At 45.1% G+C, this 17129-nt stretch overlaps 1 protein-coding gene across 5 annotated transcripts in view; it reads right to left on the bottom strand.

Moving 5' to 3' along the window:
* FRMD5 (FERM domain containing 5) overlaps nt 1-17129 on the bottom strand; it is a 287035-nt gene that overhangs the window by 121078 nt on the left and 148828 nt on the right. The window contains exon 1 of one of the 5 annotated variants that reach the window (XM_048868353.2): nt 2284-2304. The exons of the other annotated variants lie outside the window; for them this stretch is intronic. The gene's annotated coding sequence lies outside the window, so the exon portion shown is untranslated. Of the gene's footprint in view, nt 1-2283; nt 2305-17129 lie in introns of those variants that run through there. 5 annotated transcript variants of the gene reach the window in all.

Below are 17129 nucleotides of genomic sequence, written 5' to 3'. Positions count from 1 at the left end.
AGCTCACTTCATCTGAGCTGTGGCTCACGAAAGCTCATGCTCAAATAAATTGGTTAGTCTCTAAGGTGCCACAAGTACTCCTTTTCTTTTTGCGAATACAGACTAACACGGCTGTTCCTCTGAAACCTGTCATTAGGGTCTGTAAGGTGAAGTGGCAGGGTTAGCCAGTCACTGGATAAGCATGCACTGACCATGTCTTCATAGATCAAGTAGAGAGCCAGACGTGAAGCCAACAGGAGTTATGGATTTAGGGATGAATCTCCCAGATAAAGCTTAGCCAGGGCACCAAGGCTGACACCCTTGGCCTCTGAAAAACAATAGGAGCAAAAACTTTCACAGCAAGTTCTCAGGATTTTAACTTCATGACTCATCCAAAACACAGCAAGCCCATGGGCAGAGCACTCCCAAATACCAGGCTGGGGGAACCAGTTTGATACCGACTCCAAGGGAAGAGCGCCATCTACTGAATCAACAGCACATCATCATCCACCTGGGCTTTTCTTGGAGGTCTCCCATCACAGAGGCCGGGCCAACCTTCCTTGCTTTAGGAGATCCGTTGAGATCACAGGACAGAGGTGCTATGGGCTGCAGGCTGCTCTTACAGCTGTTGGCAACATCTCTAACACATCCACAGGAAAGTACACAGGGAAAGAAGATCTCTTCAATATATTTCATTTTTCTAATTTCTTATGCTCCCCTTGATATATTTGTTGTTCTCCTCTAGTTATTCAACATCCTGGTTCTAGATTAGACACATTACAGCTCCATATTGTGTTGGCTGCTAATTATTTTCAGACAATGTTACAGAATCTATTACCCAAATTGGAGAGGAAATGTTCCTGAAGGATGCATCACAGTTGTTACATTTCACAAAAGGAGCAAATGGAATCCTAAACCCTTATGACAAACTAGATCAGCTAAAGAGTCAGAGAGAATATCCACAGAATTAAGCAAACAGCTGTGTGCTGGCAAATGCTGCCACTACATAGTGACATGGGTAAAAAGCAAAGCAAGAAAGCTACTTTAAAATGCATTGCAGTCTGAAGAGAAGAAACTGGAATAAGGGGATTTTAACCTTAATCACCATAGCATAAATAAATACAAACTAAACATTTCATAATACCAAAAAGCTTCTGAAAAGTTCTTACACAAAGTCCAAGTCAAGGGAGGCGGATAGTGCAGCAGAATCGTGAGCTAGCCTTTCACAACAATGCAGCCAAGTTCCTATGCCAGTTGGGTTAAATCACAAGTAGAAATGGGTTTTGCAGGCCTTGTCCTAGTCTCCATTTGTACACAAGACAAAACCACCACCCAATTCATATGATTAGCAATCTCTTTTCAAGGAGTGCCCAAGCCAGGAATACCAGAGTAGTTGTACACAGGAAAGAGTTGCGTTGTCAGATCTGTAGATAAAATGAATAATGAGGGATCAGCTCTTTCCATCTTCAGAACACTTCAAACATAGTTAATCCCTGGTGAGTAACAGCCATGGAAACATCAGCTGCACCTGAGCTATCACACCGTTATTTCCTCTTCCAGGTCAGGGGAATCTGAGTAATTCCTTCTCACCTTTAGGGCAGACCACTGCAAATGAAGTTAATTTTCCTATCTACAAAAGGGAGAATAAAGACAGAGAAATTAAAGACCTGATTTTCAGAGGTGCTGAACACCCAAAACTGAAGGTAAAAGTCAACAGGGGATGCTGGTGCTCAGCACCTATCAAAATAAGATCCTCAATGACTTGCTAAGTACAAACACAACAAGTCAGCATTGCGATTAGTACTCAGGAGCTACTGATTCCCAGCCCAGTGCCCTCACCATTCCCCCAGATCCTTATGTGCCTGTATGATGTTCAGCAGCATTAGCGTTACACTGTCAGCAACCACTGTAGACCCAGCCATTTTTGAAGTTAATGGGACTGCCCATGGGATGAGTTATTAAAAGCAGAAACGTTTGTAGGCTCAGGTTCTAAATTCAAATTCATTCAAGGTTCTTTTAGGAGGAGGTTCACGAAACAAAAAGTCAAAATAAGTGTTCAAAATGTGCTACTTCTGGAGGCCTAGAGGCTGACAGGAAAATTCCAAAGTGAGGCCACAATTCGAATTCAGAGAGTCACATGCCTCCCTGGTGTAACTACTCTGAAATTACTTCACTGAAGATGTTTCATGGCGTTACTCTAAGGCCTGGTCTACACTGGGGGGGGGAGGGGGGAATCTATCTAAGTTATGCAACTTCAGCTACGTGAGTAACGTAGCTGAAGTCGACGTACTTGGACCTACTCACCGCGGTGTCTTCACTATTGTGAGTCGACTGCTGCCGCCCCCGCGTCGACTTTGCCTGCGCCTCTCGCCGCGCTGGAGTACAGGCGTCGACGGGAGAGCACCCGGGGGTCGATGGCTGCCCGCCGATCCAGCGGGTAGTAAAGACATACCCTAAGAGGGAGTTTAGTTCAGATTTTCCATTCTTTTAATTTGGGGGCTCCAATGCTAGAGAACAGGGTATAGACAACCAGAATTAATTAATATTCTTCACCCCAACTCAATTGTTCTTTATAAAAATGTTCTTTAATGAGATCAGCCTGGTGTCATAGCAGTGCTTATGTAATTACTTTTTATAGCTCTGTCAGCTGAAGGCAATGGGGGAATGAAATCTTATCAGTGTATTACAACGAATAACTCCTACCCATACCTTCTCTGCATAGTGCTGCAATTGGCATGCTCCAGTATCCTAGCAATTATGCCAACAGAAAGCTGGAGTCCCATTAATGCTGGCAATGCAGCGCCTCTCCCCATCTGCAGGATTTCTCCCTTCAGAGATCAGACTTTGGAACCCTTTGGGAACACATCCTTTCTGCTGCAACACTTTAAAATGAGAGCAAATTCCTCTTGGCATCGACTCTGTAATACACTCAGTAAACTCTAAGACACAACTTGGCCCATGTTGTAATAAGATAACCCCATGCCTGGGGTGCTTGAGGAAGGGAACAGCACTTCCCCCATCGAAGGTCTGGGTTTATAACTACTACTGCGATTATTGCTAGGCCAATCCTGATCTATTTGCTTAGTCAACACAGTTAACAAGAACGTTATGTGAATAAGGAATGAGGTCTGAAATTTAGGATTTTTACCATTATAAATTAATAAGTGTTAATTATTATTACTGAGATCACCAGATATATATATGCACACATCACCTTCTTCTAATTATCTGGTTATAACATGCCCTGGAGTGTTATGATATTTTAAAATATATATATGTATATATGTGGGGGAGGTTTAGGTTGGATATTAGGAAAAACTTTTTCACTAGGAGGGTGGTGAAGCACTGGAATGGGTTACCTAGGGAGGTGGTGGAATCTCCTTCCTTAGAGGTTTTTAAGGTCAGGCTTGACAAAGCCCTGGCTGGGATGATTTAATTGGTGATTGGTCCTGCTTTGAGCAGGGGGTTGGATGAGATGACCTCCTGAGGTCCCTTCCTACCCTGATATTCTATGATTCTAGTGAGATGGAGTGAAGATTTAGTGGTTAGAATAGGAGATTGGCAGTAAAACCTCAGTTCTGTGCTTGACGCTGCTACTGGATTGCTACATGACATCAAGTAATTTATTTAACCTCTCTGTGCCTCAGTTTCCCCATATGTGAAGTGAGGATAACACTTACAGTGTCTCACAGTGATTTATAATTAATGTCTGTAAATCACTTCAGGACGAAAGGCACTATAAGTGTGCAAAGACCTGGCACTGAAAGTCTCTGACATTCTTATCACTGGTAAACCAGTCGTGTGTGGAAGCTTTGAATAACTGAATGCAAAAAAATAATTCTACAATAGGTTTCTGCAGGAAAACAAGGGCCTAGCATACAATCAAAGAGTAAAATCCCAACAGATTTTTTAAGACGCCAAGGTTAAAACAACCTTGTATCTTCAATTTTCGAAAGAAAGTCATTGGGGTCAGCCTAAGCAATTGAAATTACAATTCATAGCCACTACTAACTGACTCTGCCAAGTGTTAAAGAGTATTTCAACAGGATCCTGTCAAATCTGCAGAAGTGAAGACATGTTATCTCTCCAGCAGCAAAAAATCTCTGCACATTCCATGACATTTATCTGAGCCCTACATGAAACCAAGGTACAATCCAGAGCGTCACTTAAGCATGTGCCTAACTTTAACCCCTGAGAAATCAATGAGAGTACTTATACTTAAAGCTAGGCACATACTTAAGTGCTTTGTAGCGTCGCCCAAGTTCACTTTGGCACTGCAAGCTACAGAGAGAAGGTGTATGGTTCTCTAACTCTGTGTTGGTGGTGGAAGGTGCGAGGGGGGGAAAACAAGGACATCAAGAACAGCCTCGTAAAGGTCCGAGTCAGAAGCTACATCTCACTTCTTGAGACAGCTTGAAAGATTAAAGGGCAAGCGTTGGAAATTCCCTAAAGGTTCTGAACTGAGACCCAGTGGAGGAGAACACGATAATCTTCTCTGTAGATGCTTTAGATAAGGCCCAGTGCTCCTTTGGGGTTAAGAAGGTTTTTTTGAAATAAATTGTCTTTACACAGAGTGCGCTTTTCCTTCTATTCCAATATGCATAGAGCGCAGCTCTTCGCACTCCCCTGTGTTTTCCATTTGGAACGTGGGTTCATACTTTCCTTGCAGGGCCAGATTCTGACCTCACTCATGCTGGTCTAAACCTGAAGTAACTCTGGGATTAGACACGGGTACCCAAGAGCATAATGTAGCTCAGTCTCTTTTATATTACACTGCTGAATGAATGGTTTCAGAGGAACAGCCGTGTTAGTCTGTATTCGCAAAAAGAAAAGGAGTACTTGTGGCACCTTAGAGACTAACCAATTTATTTGAGCATGAGCTTTCGTGAGCTACAACTCACTTCATCAGATGTTTACCGTGGAAACTGCAGCAGACTTTATATACACACAGAGAATATGAAACAATACCTCCTCCCACCCCACTGTCCTGCTGTTATTTGCAATTTTTCCTCACTGTGAGCCTGCTGTTAACTATCTAGCACATAGAAGAAGGAAGGAAGCTGAGTAACATGAGCACCCTGGAAATATGCTCCTGTAATGTCAAGCATCAGAACTCTCAACAGATGTTTGCTAGAGATCTTTTGAAGAGAAAGATAAGTTTTGCAGAGCATATTTTAAGCGGTTCAGTCTGTGACGCATGTTTCTGGGCACTGACAGGGAAAGTTCATGGCAGAAGAACTCGAGATTGATTATGCTGATCACATAAGGACCAGTAAAACAGGCCTTAGCCCTAAGTACTGTGTGCACTTGAAATGGGTAATTACTGGTGTGAACAGAAAGGGTAGCTAGTCATGCAGCTGCTTGATTTGGTGCATCCCTGGCTGCTGGGGGAGATAACATAGGTTCACAGTGATTACGGCTGCCGCAATCAGATGCATAAAATGGAGCCAGGGCTGACTATGTGGTCTTCCCTTTCCTTTGTTGTTGGTGGCGGCGTTTTGGGGTGTTTTTGCTAGAGTATGTACACTGCATGACTTCCTGCTTTATAACATTTACATGTGTAGCCATTTGATGTTGTTAAACTACTCATCTGAGCAGCCTAAATGTGTTACTTTTCATCGTTAAATAAATCAGACAAAGCTGTATTACACAATGACAGGGAAACTGCTCATCCATGTATTTTGTTGAATAGATTCAATTAAAGACCATCATGAAAAGGACTGTTCAGTCTACACGTTCTCTTCTCTTCAAGTTCTAAAAGACACACAGAGCAGCCAGCATTACAGAAGGATTGGAACCATTCAGATTTAAACTGACAGTAACACATTAATATCTGGGCAGCCTTTTTACCTGGAAAAACTAACGGCAGTTATGATCCGGATGCTTTTGGGGTTGCTAACCTGCAGGATGCTCTTTTCTTTTTGTACTATCTTTAGCTCTTAGTTAATAGCCCCATTACAGGCTTTGCTCACCAGAGAATACAATTAATTTTTTACATCCTTCCTACAGAGCTCTCCCAAGACAGTCCAATAATCGGAAGTGTGACAGCATGCGGCTAGTCTGACTCCGCAGCAGCAGCAAAGAGCAAACCACGATTAGGGAGTATTGGTGCAGTGAGACACCTCAGCAATGTCAAGGACTGGAGCCATCCAACTGAGAGCGATAGGGGCAGAGCACAGCAAAACACTGATCTAAGCACTATAATGTCTGGAGACTAAAGGTGAATACAAACTCAGTCTTCAGTCCTTACTTATGCAAAACTCTCACTGAATTCAACTGGAGTGCTGCAGGAGCAGGCTGTATCATCACAAATTTGTTCCACAATGCAGGGAAGAATATGACATGATCACGTGGTATTCATTTGTTTTCAGTCATCAAGGTGTTAAAGCAAACACTTTCTGGATCAACTGGGCCGAGCATGGCAACCAACAGGCGCATCTCCAATAACAGAGTTAGAAAATCCTGTTCATAAGGGATGGAAGCTTTCAGGTATTTGGCAAGTTAAACATTTACTGTTGCAACAGAATTTTGAGAGGAGAAAAGCAACAATGAAAGAAAAGCTGCGCCAAGCTGCTGAATTTACATATGCAAAATAGGCACCTGCAATTTAACTGTGGGCATTAGTCAGAGTACTTGTATAAGCCCTAGAGCTATAAGGAACAGATGCTCTTTGGCATCCTTTGTAGGTGAAGTCAGAGCCTTGAGGATGTATACCCACCCGCTGCCAGGCTAATTTGCATATGCTACTCTCTGGCTCCCCCTACTGATAAAAGGGGAAATATAAGGAGCTCCCTACCTGCAGGTATAATTTGCATACACTTTGGAGGAGTTCCATGAAGTGCCAAAAGCAATTCCCTCCAGCACTTCTCCATGCTCCACACTCATGAGCTGCATTAAACATGATACATAATTGCAGATACCAGAAAGGAGCAACAAGTGTGAGAATTCATGGGCTTTATTCAGTGGGGAAGGTGGGCCATCCTAATCTGGCTGTCAGTGGACCCAGATTGGTTAGTCAGGCCCAAGAAGAACAAAGGAGACCAGGGATTTCAGTTTGGAGTTCTCTTCTCTCGGCTTTGGTGAGAAAGATTCTAAGTGTCTTGGACTCTGCTGGAGAACCAGACAGACCCTAGAAAGGATGGGCTTGAGCTGACTGGGTGGAGAAGCAGCAGCAAACTGGATGGGAGAGAGCTGTGTTGGGCCCAAGCTGACTTTGGGAAGTGGTAGCAATAACTGGACAGGAGCTGACAACTGAAAGCCAAGGAGACAGTGGCAGATTTAGTTGGGGGTTGGTCCTGTTTTGAACAGGGGGTTGGACTAGATGAACTCCTGAGGTCCCTTCTAACCCTGCTATTCTATGATCCTATGACTGAATACACCTTGTGTCACTTGGCCACAGCAAGTCCACAACTGAAGGGAGTGGCTAAGGGGAGCCTCTGCACCCACCTGACTGAGATGGGGTTGGGCTGGTTTTGTGGGGGAGGCCTACATGGGGCTTTCTGCCGGCAGACTATTTAGTTTGTTTTCCCAGTCAAATTGGTTCTGTTTCCTGATAACGAAGACTCCAATGTGTGCCTGTGGGGGGGGGGGGGGGGGGAAGGGGGGGAAATGACCATTAAAGATGGGGCGGGGCAAGAGCAGGGCGAGAGTTTTCGGTTTTGTGCAATGAGAAAGTTGGCACCCTAACCTCACCACTACCTGCTCTGAGGGTGAAGCCATCTTGTCTGTGCCTGCTGTGGATCAGCTCCCTGAAATCATCAACCTCTGGCCCACAAGCACGGCCCCCTGGGCTCCCGCAGGCCTCGCTCCCTCTGCAGGGGCAATGATAGGCACACGCCACCCTCCGAGCCACTGGCGCATTCCCTGCAGTGTTCCGACCCTCAGCCACTGAACACTCACAGAACAACGAGGCCCAAAGGACAAGCGCACACCAGCTCCTGAGATTCAACTCACGACCCCCACTTTGCTCAGCACCACCCTGCTTGGATAGCTTTACAGGGAAAACAAGAGTAAGGTGGGTTACCAAGGGACAGTGAGTAAGAATATTGGAAACATATGGTAACATACAAAACAAAATCATATCATGCTTTCTAGAGACTGGCTGAGACCCTTTTTCATACAGCAATCTCGCTGTCCATTTACTTCCTCAGGGAAGGGATGGAAGGGTGTCTCCTTTGTCTCCCAAATTTAGCAGAGTAAACCATTGCTGTGCACCTCGAGATACGGGGCTCTCCCTCCCTGCCCCACCTCCCAGCAGTTTTTCTCTACCTGTTAGTTTGTTTCTTTCTGAAGTCTGTGCCAGCTCTTCGTTAGCACTTGACTTACAACGCTAATTGGTGCCCATTGTGAATGAGACAATACTCAATTGACATGGAACCAGAGAGATGGATAAATGGCTCTTGCCTGACAGAGAACAACCAGCTTCACGTTTGCGGGCCACCAACCCCCCAGTTGCCTATCCTATGAACATAACGTTCAGCACACTATGACTTCTCCCATCGTATCTGTACATCACACATGTCACGGTGACACTGACAACCAGCACTACCCAGGCTGTTACTAGAGACCTCATGTGACACTCAGGTGAACTAGAACGTAAATACCAAACTCGGGGGGGTCCTGTTCCCTTATGCCCTCTGCCAGTTGGCATCAAAAGGCCCCTGGGTCACAGAGGAAGGGATGGATTTTCTTCTGTTGCCAGCATGAGCAGGACACACACTGCACTGGAGTGGAAAGATGAGGGGAACCCCACTCTGGCAGGCTGCTACTCCCCAGACCCTGGCAGGGAACGAGGAGGTAGGGGCGCGGAATGGGTGTAACCTTAACTCTGTCCCCCAGTGCACTAGTTCCAATGCAGAGGGGGAAGTAAAATGTGCCAAAGGCCAGGCACAGATCACGTTCCCTGGTAGCCAGAGGAAGCAGAAACTAGACTGACTCACAGCTCCAGTGTGGTTCCTGCCCCTCTGGAGCAGCGAAGGTGCATGCTACCCCTCACCGGGAGCAACTGTCCGGTTCCAATCCAGCCCTCCATGCCCAGACAGGTCATTGTGAAATCACATCCCAGTTCCTTCACTTTGCTCCACCTCTTAACCAAGAGGGAAATCCAAGCCCCTTCCCTTTCCCAGCCAGCTATCCTGACATGCAGAAGTACAGATGATTTCAAAGCCTATCTGTGCAGACTAGAAAGAGAGTCTATTCACAAGCGTAGCTGTGTTCTTCTCCATTTCAGCGCAGTTAACCACTGGCGAAAGCCACTGGAAGACTCACTCCAAACTGCATAAGGAAAGGTTTGCGTCTCTCGCCAATGTCAATGTCATAATCTGACTCTTTCCTTCACAAAAATTCCATGCAATCTTTTCTTTGTTTTAATTTTCTTTATGGGTTCATGAAAGGTGCCAGGAAAATGGCACCAGCAGCTTCAGGCCCTCTATACACCCAGACAGAGGCAGCCGTGGAGCAAGCTTTCTAGACAGGAACTGGGAGGCTTAATTCAGGCTGCCCCACTAATGCAGCTCAGCCCTGCCCTGTGAGACATGCCTGGATGTCCCTTTCACCCGATTTAGCTTGCTGGTTTCATGTAGTAACCTGTCCCTGTCCCACTCCCACACCAGCCAGATTCAAACCCACTTACACCAAAGCTGAATTTGGCCCCTGAAGTCATCAGGTTTGTGGTTTTGTTTCCTTCTTTCCTGAAGCCAACAACTACAAAAGGGGGAGAACTGCATGCTGCCCCGTGTCCCCGAAATCTCATCCCGGAATGCCGAGGAACAGGCTGAACGAGGGCTCTCAGAAAGCACAGAGCACAGCGGCTACAGATGGCACCAGCAGAAGAGGAGTTCCTTGGAAATGCTGCCTCATACAGACACCCGTTGTGCCCCTCACTCCTGACCTCACCTCACTGTGGCCCAATTCCAGGGCCCCAGAACTCCATTTGCTTTTATCCAGGAGACAATTTCCTAACTCCAATAGTTTGCATTTGTTTAAATCTTTTAGTTAACAGTAGTTTGAAACTCAGCTCCCTTCTTCCGCTAAGGTTTCACAAGCTCCTTCTGTGGCCAGCCCTTTCTTCCCCCTTCATGGGCATAGGAATGTAAAAATTAAAGGAAGAAATCTGCCAAAAAAACCCTAACATTATTCTGTATCATGAAGTTCAGGCATAAATCTCTATGTCTGCAACACCTGAGCCATAAGAGATGAAAGTCCCATCACCTCCACTGCCCCCCTGGAGAGACTGTCAGTAATGATTTGGTTTTAGTATTGTGGTTTAAATGCTCAGCTTTCAAGACTCTACACATTGTTGTGTGAACCATAAGAAGGGTCCTTTAGAGGTTAGCTAACAACCTTCCAAAAGGTAGCCTTCAGTGGCTGGAAGGTTTCTTAGTTTCTCCACAAATAAGCTGGTTTCTAGCCAGAGCTACAGCATGACTAAGTGGAGGAGTATTTAAGGAGATATGAACTTGCGGGAGAGGGAAAAGTACAATTCCCACTTTCAGGTGGGGGAAACTGAGGCACGGGGGAACAGCAACTGGCTCCAGGTCACACAGAAAGTCTGCGATGGACAGGGACGAGAACCCAAATTTGCAAGCTCCCACAGCAGTGCCTTATCCACAACTTGCTTCCTCTTCCTATAACTCCTGTAGGGCTGTACTGTACATGAAAGGTTCTGCCCGGCCCGGGGTGGGGACGCACAGTGCTGGCACAGGAGCCCCTGGAGGCACTGTGTCTGCAGAAACCAGTGTAGAGGACACGAGGACACATGCTTCAGGTACTTACTACGTGAGTTCCTTTCCCAATGTGCATGTAGGTGGAGGGGGCCATGGGCACATCTCCGGCCAGAAACACCTCCCCTGGAGCCGGCAGTATTGGGCACACCTCCCTCCGATGTTGACATATTACAGCTTGTTCCTGTGTGGGGCACCGTGGTAGTGAAGGGGCTCCTGCCCCCCCTCCTGCTCCCACGCAGCACGGGCATCTCTGTATAGATTGATGGATGAGACTCATTTTGGGCTCATCTGGTTTCTCAGCAGACACATTGCACATTACTCCTCAGATGTTTGCTTCTATCACGATTAAGCGTTATCCTTAGTCAGTATGAGTCTTGCTGCTCCTATGACGGATTGAGAACGGACACTACGCTTCTCTTCAGAATAACTCAGATCATTTCCGATTCCCTCTCCAGCCTTCCCCTCCACTCCACCTCCACGCCAGGCTGGTCACGCCTAGACAAAATCAGCGCTGAGCTGATAAATAGGAGAGCCCATTTTGAAAGCCAGCTCTTGACACAGTGGCCAGGGAGAAATGGCTGAGGGACATTTGCAGTCACGTGTCACATCCCAAGAGACAGCCCTGTTCTGTGGAGGTGAAACAGGCTTTGTCAGATGCTAGATATCATTAGGCCAGTCTCCAGTCAACTGTCCTATTGGGTTTAAAGGGAAGTAACCAAAAATCAAAGGGGGGGGAAACAATCAGCATTTATTGGAACAAACAAAAAATAGAGCATGCTCGGTGGATGAACCTGTAACTTTTGCCTTTCCTAAAGATCCCAGAGTTTTGCCGGTATATCAGAATGTTTTATTTCAATCTGGATAATTCATTCAGTGTAAACAGGTGAAATTCACCTCTGTGCAGAGACCAAGACCAGGCCCATACACCACATCCCACTAAGGCTTTCAAACCAGGGATTAAGCAGCCCTTGAGCACTTTCTGCATCTGCCTGGCACTGCACAGTGGCAGAGAGAGCAGGCTCAACTTCCCGGAAGTTATCCCATTGCAGGGCTTTGATGTGCTAGCCTGTTCAGAGGAGGGGCAGCAATATGCCACAGAGCATAGGGGAAGGATGCAAACATCCCCCAGGGGCACAGAGTCACAGGTTATTAACAAAAAGAAAAGGAGGACTTGTGGCACCTTAGAGACTAACCAATTTATTTGAGCATAAGCTTTCGTGAGCTACAGCTCACTTCATTGGATGCATTCAGTGGGAAATACAGTGGGGAGATTTATATACACACAGAACATGAAAAAATGGGTGTTATACACACTGTAAGGAGAGTGATCACTTATGATAACACCCATTTTTTCATGTTCTGTGTGTATATAAATCTCCTCACTGTATTTCCCACTGAATGCATCCGACGAAGTGAGCTGTAGCTCACGGAAGCTCATGCTCAAATAAATTGGTTAGTCTCTAAGGTGCCACAAGTACTCCTTTTCTTTTTGCGAGTACAGACTAACACGGCGGCTACTCTGAAACAGGTTATTAAGAGGCCCATCAGATCAGAGTGATGCCTTGGATGTACCACAGACTTCGGAGAGAGAGAGAGGCCATTGTGCTCCCAGTAATAATTACAGCTGGGCAAAACCTGCAAGTGAATTTTCACAAATGCTCACGTGAGTCGCTCGCCTCAGCTGTGGTTATGAAAATGGGACTTATTGATTCTGGATTACATTTTTAAAAATACCAAACTGTGTTTGTGGGAATCACTCCATCCTCTGCTGAAATGCAGCCCCGTAGGAAATGCAACAACTGTCTAACACTGGCCAGAAGCACTTCACAGCACACTAGGCAAGAAGTGAAAAATGCTATCCATCAGATGCTTCAGAGGAAATTTTAAAGCAGGCAAAATTAAATTTCACCAATGGGACAAGTTCTATCTAGACTTACATCTTTTTAGTCCATCAGTGCACAAGTGTAACTGATGGCAAAACTGTTTCCAGGGTGTTAAAATCTCTCATTTATAGCTTTCAGTTTTGCCTCTAAAGTTCTTGGCTCCATCCCTGGAGAAAACACTCCAAAGTACGGTAGTTCAGTTCTTGTATGGAGACAATCTAATGAAAATAAGATAATTCCATAACGAACCAGCACAGGATTAGCGATTTAAAACCAAAGGGATGGGACTGGATCTGGAGAGAACAGACAGCGTGTTATTATTACTAATTAGTTGTACTACAGGATCAAACATGGATGAGGGCTCCATTGTCCGAGAGACTGTATAAGCATGTAGTAAAAAGACAGTCCCTGACCCAAACAACGTAAAAGCATGGTTAATGAGAAGATGCAACACAGGGAAGGAGCAAACTGGTCAGAGTTAGGGGAGGATTGGGAAGGAAATACCAATAACATCAGCATGTTTTCATGTAGACTAGAGGTACATCTACATAGCAACTAGACACCTGCAGCTGGCTCAGCCCCAATATATTTCACCACCTGCCTAGCTACTATCAACTGGCAACATCCTACAGGTCTTGCAGGTGAAGCAAGTCTTAAGGAGGGATCGATTTCTCTCTGCAGAGTGTTCGCATTGCAGCTGTAGTCTGATAGCTTTTGAGTTATTTCCATCTTCCCGCCATCCCCTTCACTAGTCTCATTGCAGGCACGTACAGTTTTAGCAACTAGAAAGAGTGTCCAGACAGAAGGTTCAGAATTTAGAAGAGCTTTTGAAAGACTCCATGTAAATATTCTGTACTGTCATAGATTTAAAATGTGGCACATCTTCTGGGTACATATTAAAACAGAGAAAATGAGTTGATAGATCATAAATCTAGACTGGTCTGCACCTTGAAATAAATATTTATCTGTTTAAACATTTTACAACTGACCTGTTATTTAGCACTGAGTAAAAAGCCTTTTATAAACCCAAACAAGGACAAATATATCCTGCTTCGACTACAGGCATTATTTCAGTGTCAGGCCTTGGGTAGAGTTTTCATTGTCAACAAAAAATTACCTGCATAGCTCCTCAAGCAGAGAAGAGACTGTAGCCCAAGGAGTTTAATTTGAAGCAGGTCATTAGGTAGATTTTAGCTCTCCATCCATTCACCTGACACCAGACGGTAGAGATTCTCTCCAAAATGAATTGCTAAAATCCTCAAATTACAATCTAAACAATTTTATGGCCAATCTCCAGACAAATGTCAGAGGACAGATTTCCATGGCTTTCATTTTAGAAAGCCTTTTCTCTGGGCCTGGGGAGAGAAAGAGGTGATCATCAAAACAGAAATCCTCACCTTCGCTGATAGCACACCATATTTGACTTTGCGGACAAAGGTTTCCAGCAGCACCGAAATATCCTAGACTAACCTCACGTTGTTCTGAGCTCGCCCAGTAGTAACATTCTGCAGTATCAATTGAAAGTCATGGGTTTAATTCCCTGCTCTAACCTGGAGCTTCCCAGGACACCAAGTGCTGGAAGTGTGGCAGAGATTGCATACATTGCCTGGCAGGGATAGGAATTGCCTCACTCAGCCGTGACCAGATGATTAGGGAATGGTGCGGACGGATTTCAAAGACAATCCTGGAGAGACAGATTTTGCCTGTGAGGGAGGGATGTCAAGCAATGAAAACTGGGTGGCTCTTAAGGGTCCTAGCAGGGATACAGCGATCAACGAAGGGAGCAAAAAGCACAAGCATCAGTTTGTATTACCGCCCTACATATTAATTCTGACATCTGTGCCGAGATAAACAAAAATGTAAAACCGGGGTTAGTTCTTGGCCACTTGAAAACTTCACTTGTCTGACATGAGTGGCTATGAAGCATGGACATTTCCACAGTGAAGGAAAGTGCTGCTGACCGCTTACCTGGCAGAAATGCTGGCACTAAGGCAGGTGCCATTTCATTCATAGTACTGACAGCTTGACACGGTTCCTGGCCCTGCGTAAAGAGATAACCAGAATCTCCCAATCCCCAGCTAAATGGACCCAGCTCTCCTACATTATTAATCTCTCTAACCAGAAGCTGCAGCCCAGTCTTCCAGAGAAGCTCCTGCCCCAGGATGAAGACCTGTCTCTTCTTGTAGAGTCACAAGGAGGATGCTGGAAGGCAACAGAAACACACCTCTCAGCTGTGACATAAAATCTGGGACAGCAGGCCAAAACTCAGGAGCCACCTCTAAATAACCAAAGGACAGGACGGCTCAGGAAGCTAGTCTAGTAAACAAGCCCGATTTAAAGTACATTAAAGAATGCTACATAGACACTTCTAATAGGCAACACAATATTGAGCTCACAAAAGCTCCAGTCCCAGGAGCGGTAGGAAATCAATGGAAACTCTAGCCCAGTGTCTTTGGGCCTTTTCCCAAAGGCTGGCTGTCCGGCCTGTTCACACAATGCAGCAGATAGTGTAACAGACTCATTAACCAGGAGAAATGAAGGAAAAGGAGAAACGGAATTCAAGAAAGACAAAAGAAAAGGAATAGCTAAGTCTGGGCACATATGCTTCCAGCGCAGGCACTGTGCAGATATTCATTCTACTCTGAGATCACGTAGCCCAAACAGTCCCTCTGGAAAATCCTCTATGCTGGATCTGTGGGGCAAGTTTGCAAAGCGATAGCATCACCCAGGCAGCAAGATACCCCTCAGCACAAACACTGTCAAATACATTTCTTGTAATTTGCTGGAGATTGCTTGCTGCAAAGACCCAGCAAAGAAACCTGATCATTCAGTCTTAGTTACTATTCAGAAAGGGTCTCTTGAGCTCTCCAGATCAGTTTGCATGTCTGCACATCCTTCTTCAGCAAGGGATGCTCACGATGGGTGAAGTCCTGCCCTCAGAGTTGCATGCATGGCTGCCCGTGGGAGCTGTATATCTGAGGGCAGGATCTGGATTTTAATGAATAGCCATGTCCTGTGTGTCACACGGACAGATCTCCATGAAACAAACAGGAAAATCAATTTGCTCAAATGAAGAAATAACTGTAGTCACTTTTCTCACTGCAGAGACATTGTTGCTAAGATAGCAATGAAATCAACCACCTAAAAAACGAGTGCTAATTAAATGACTTTCCCAAGGTCAGAATGTATGGCAGTGGCAGAATCAGGAATATGCTCCGGGAGTTCTGATACCCAGTCCCCTGCTTTAACCATTAGGCAATACTTTCACTAGCATTTACTACAACCACTGCAATATATGAAAAACAGCATGAAATAAGAATCCTTCTCACATGTTAATTTTATCCAGGCCACCAAAGGACAATAACAAAGAAGGCCAGGTAACTGTAGGCTTATTTTCACAATTTTACCTAATACTTCAAGTGCAATCCTTGCATATTTATAACATACGCGTTTCAAGACTAATTCTTTGCCATCTATAATCCTATTTATTCTTAACTGACACAATAATCTCTATCTTCAAGCCTCATCATGGGAGTTTTCTCCATAGGATTATAAATCTTTTAAGAAAATAAATTACTTTGAAAAATTACTTCTAGAATGTCAAGAGTCTCTTGGATCCTTAAACTCTGAATTACAGTTTCCATTTCTTTAATTTTAATCCATGAACTAGTTTTTAAAAACCTTTCATGTGCCAATTTATGTTAAATACCTCCATGTTAGAGCTCTAGGTCAGTACGAATTCAGTATCTGATATTTCTTCTGCTCACTTAGGTCCCAATTCAGGAAAGCATCCATACTCAGGAGAGCACTTAAGCATGTGCTTAATTTTAAGCTTAAAGTTAGGCACATGCTTCAGTGCTGGCCTGAACAGAAAAGAACATGTTTCCTGACTCAGAGACCGTTTATGCCAGCTTTCAGTAGTAAAATTAAATAGACTGCAGATGTATAAATGAAAGGCTAAGCCTGGTCTACACGGGGGGGTGGGGGGGGAATCAATCTAAGTTACGCAAATTCAGCTACATGAATAACGTAGCTGAAGTCGACGTACTCAGACCTACTCACCGCGGTGTCTTCACCACGGTGAGTCGACTGCTGCCGCCCCCTCCTCGACTCTGCCTGCGCCTCTCGTGGCACTGGAGCACAGGCGTCGACGGGAGAGCGCCCGGGGGTTGATTTATCAAGTCTAGACTAGACACGATAAATCGATCCCCACTGGATCGAGTGCTGCCTGCCGATCCAGCGGGTAGTATAGACATACCCTTACATTACCCCCCACCAGCAGTATTTCACTGCCTAGCTCGGAAGTTTTTACTTAGGAATGTCTATTCCGTTAAACAGAATGCATTGTTTCCCTGCCAGGTCCAGATGCCCAGTGGATTTTGATCATCTGTGACCTATTCTCCCCCACCTGACCTGATCCTGATAAAAATCCGAATACTGAAGATCCCACCACGAAGAGCAAAGCACAACCACTCCTGCCATAATTTGAGGGAAATTAATATCTTCCCAGCCAGAGATAGCATGCTGCCAGAATCCTGCAAGG

The sequence above is a fragment of the Caretta caretta genome, chromosome 10, assembly GCF_965140235.1.
Source record: "Caretta caretta isolate rCarCar2 chromosome 10, rCarCar1.hap1, whole genome shotgun sequence".
NCBI classification, from domain to species: domain Eukaryota; kingdom Metazoa; phylum Chordata; order Testudines; family Cheloniidae; genus Caretta; species Caretta caretta.
The sequence above is the reverse complement of the archived record's forward strand: the minus strand, read 5'-3'. Positions and strand labels throughout refer to the sequence as shown.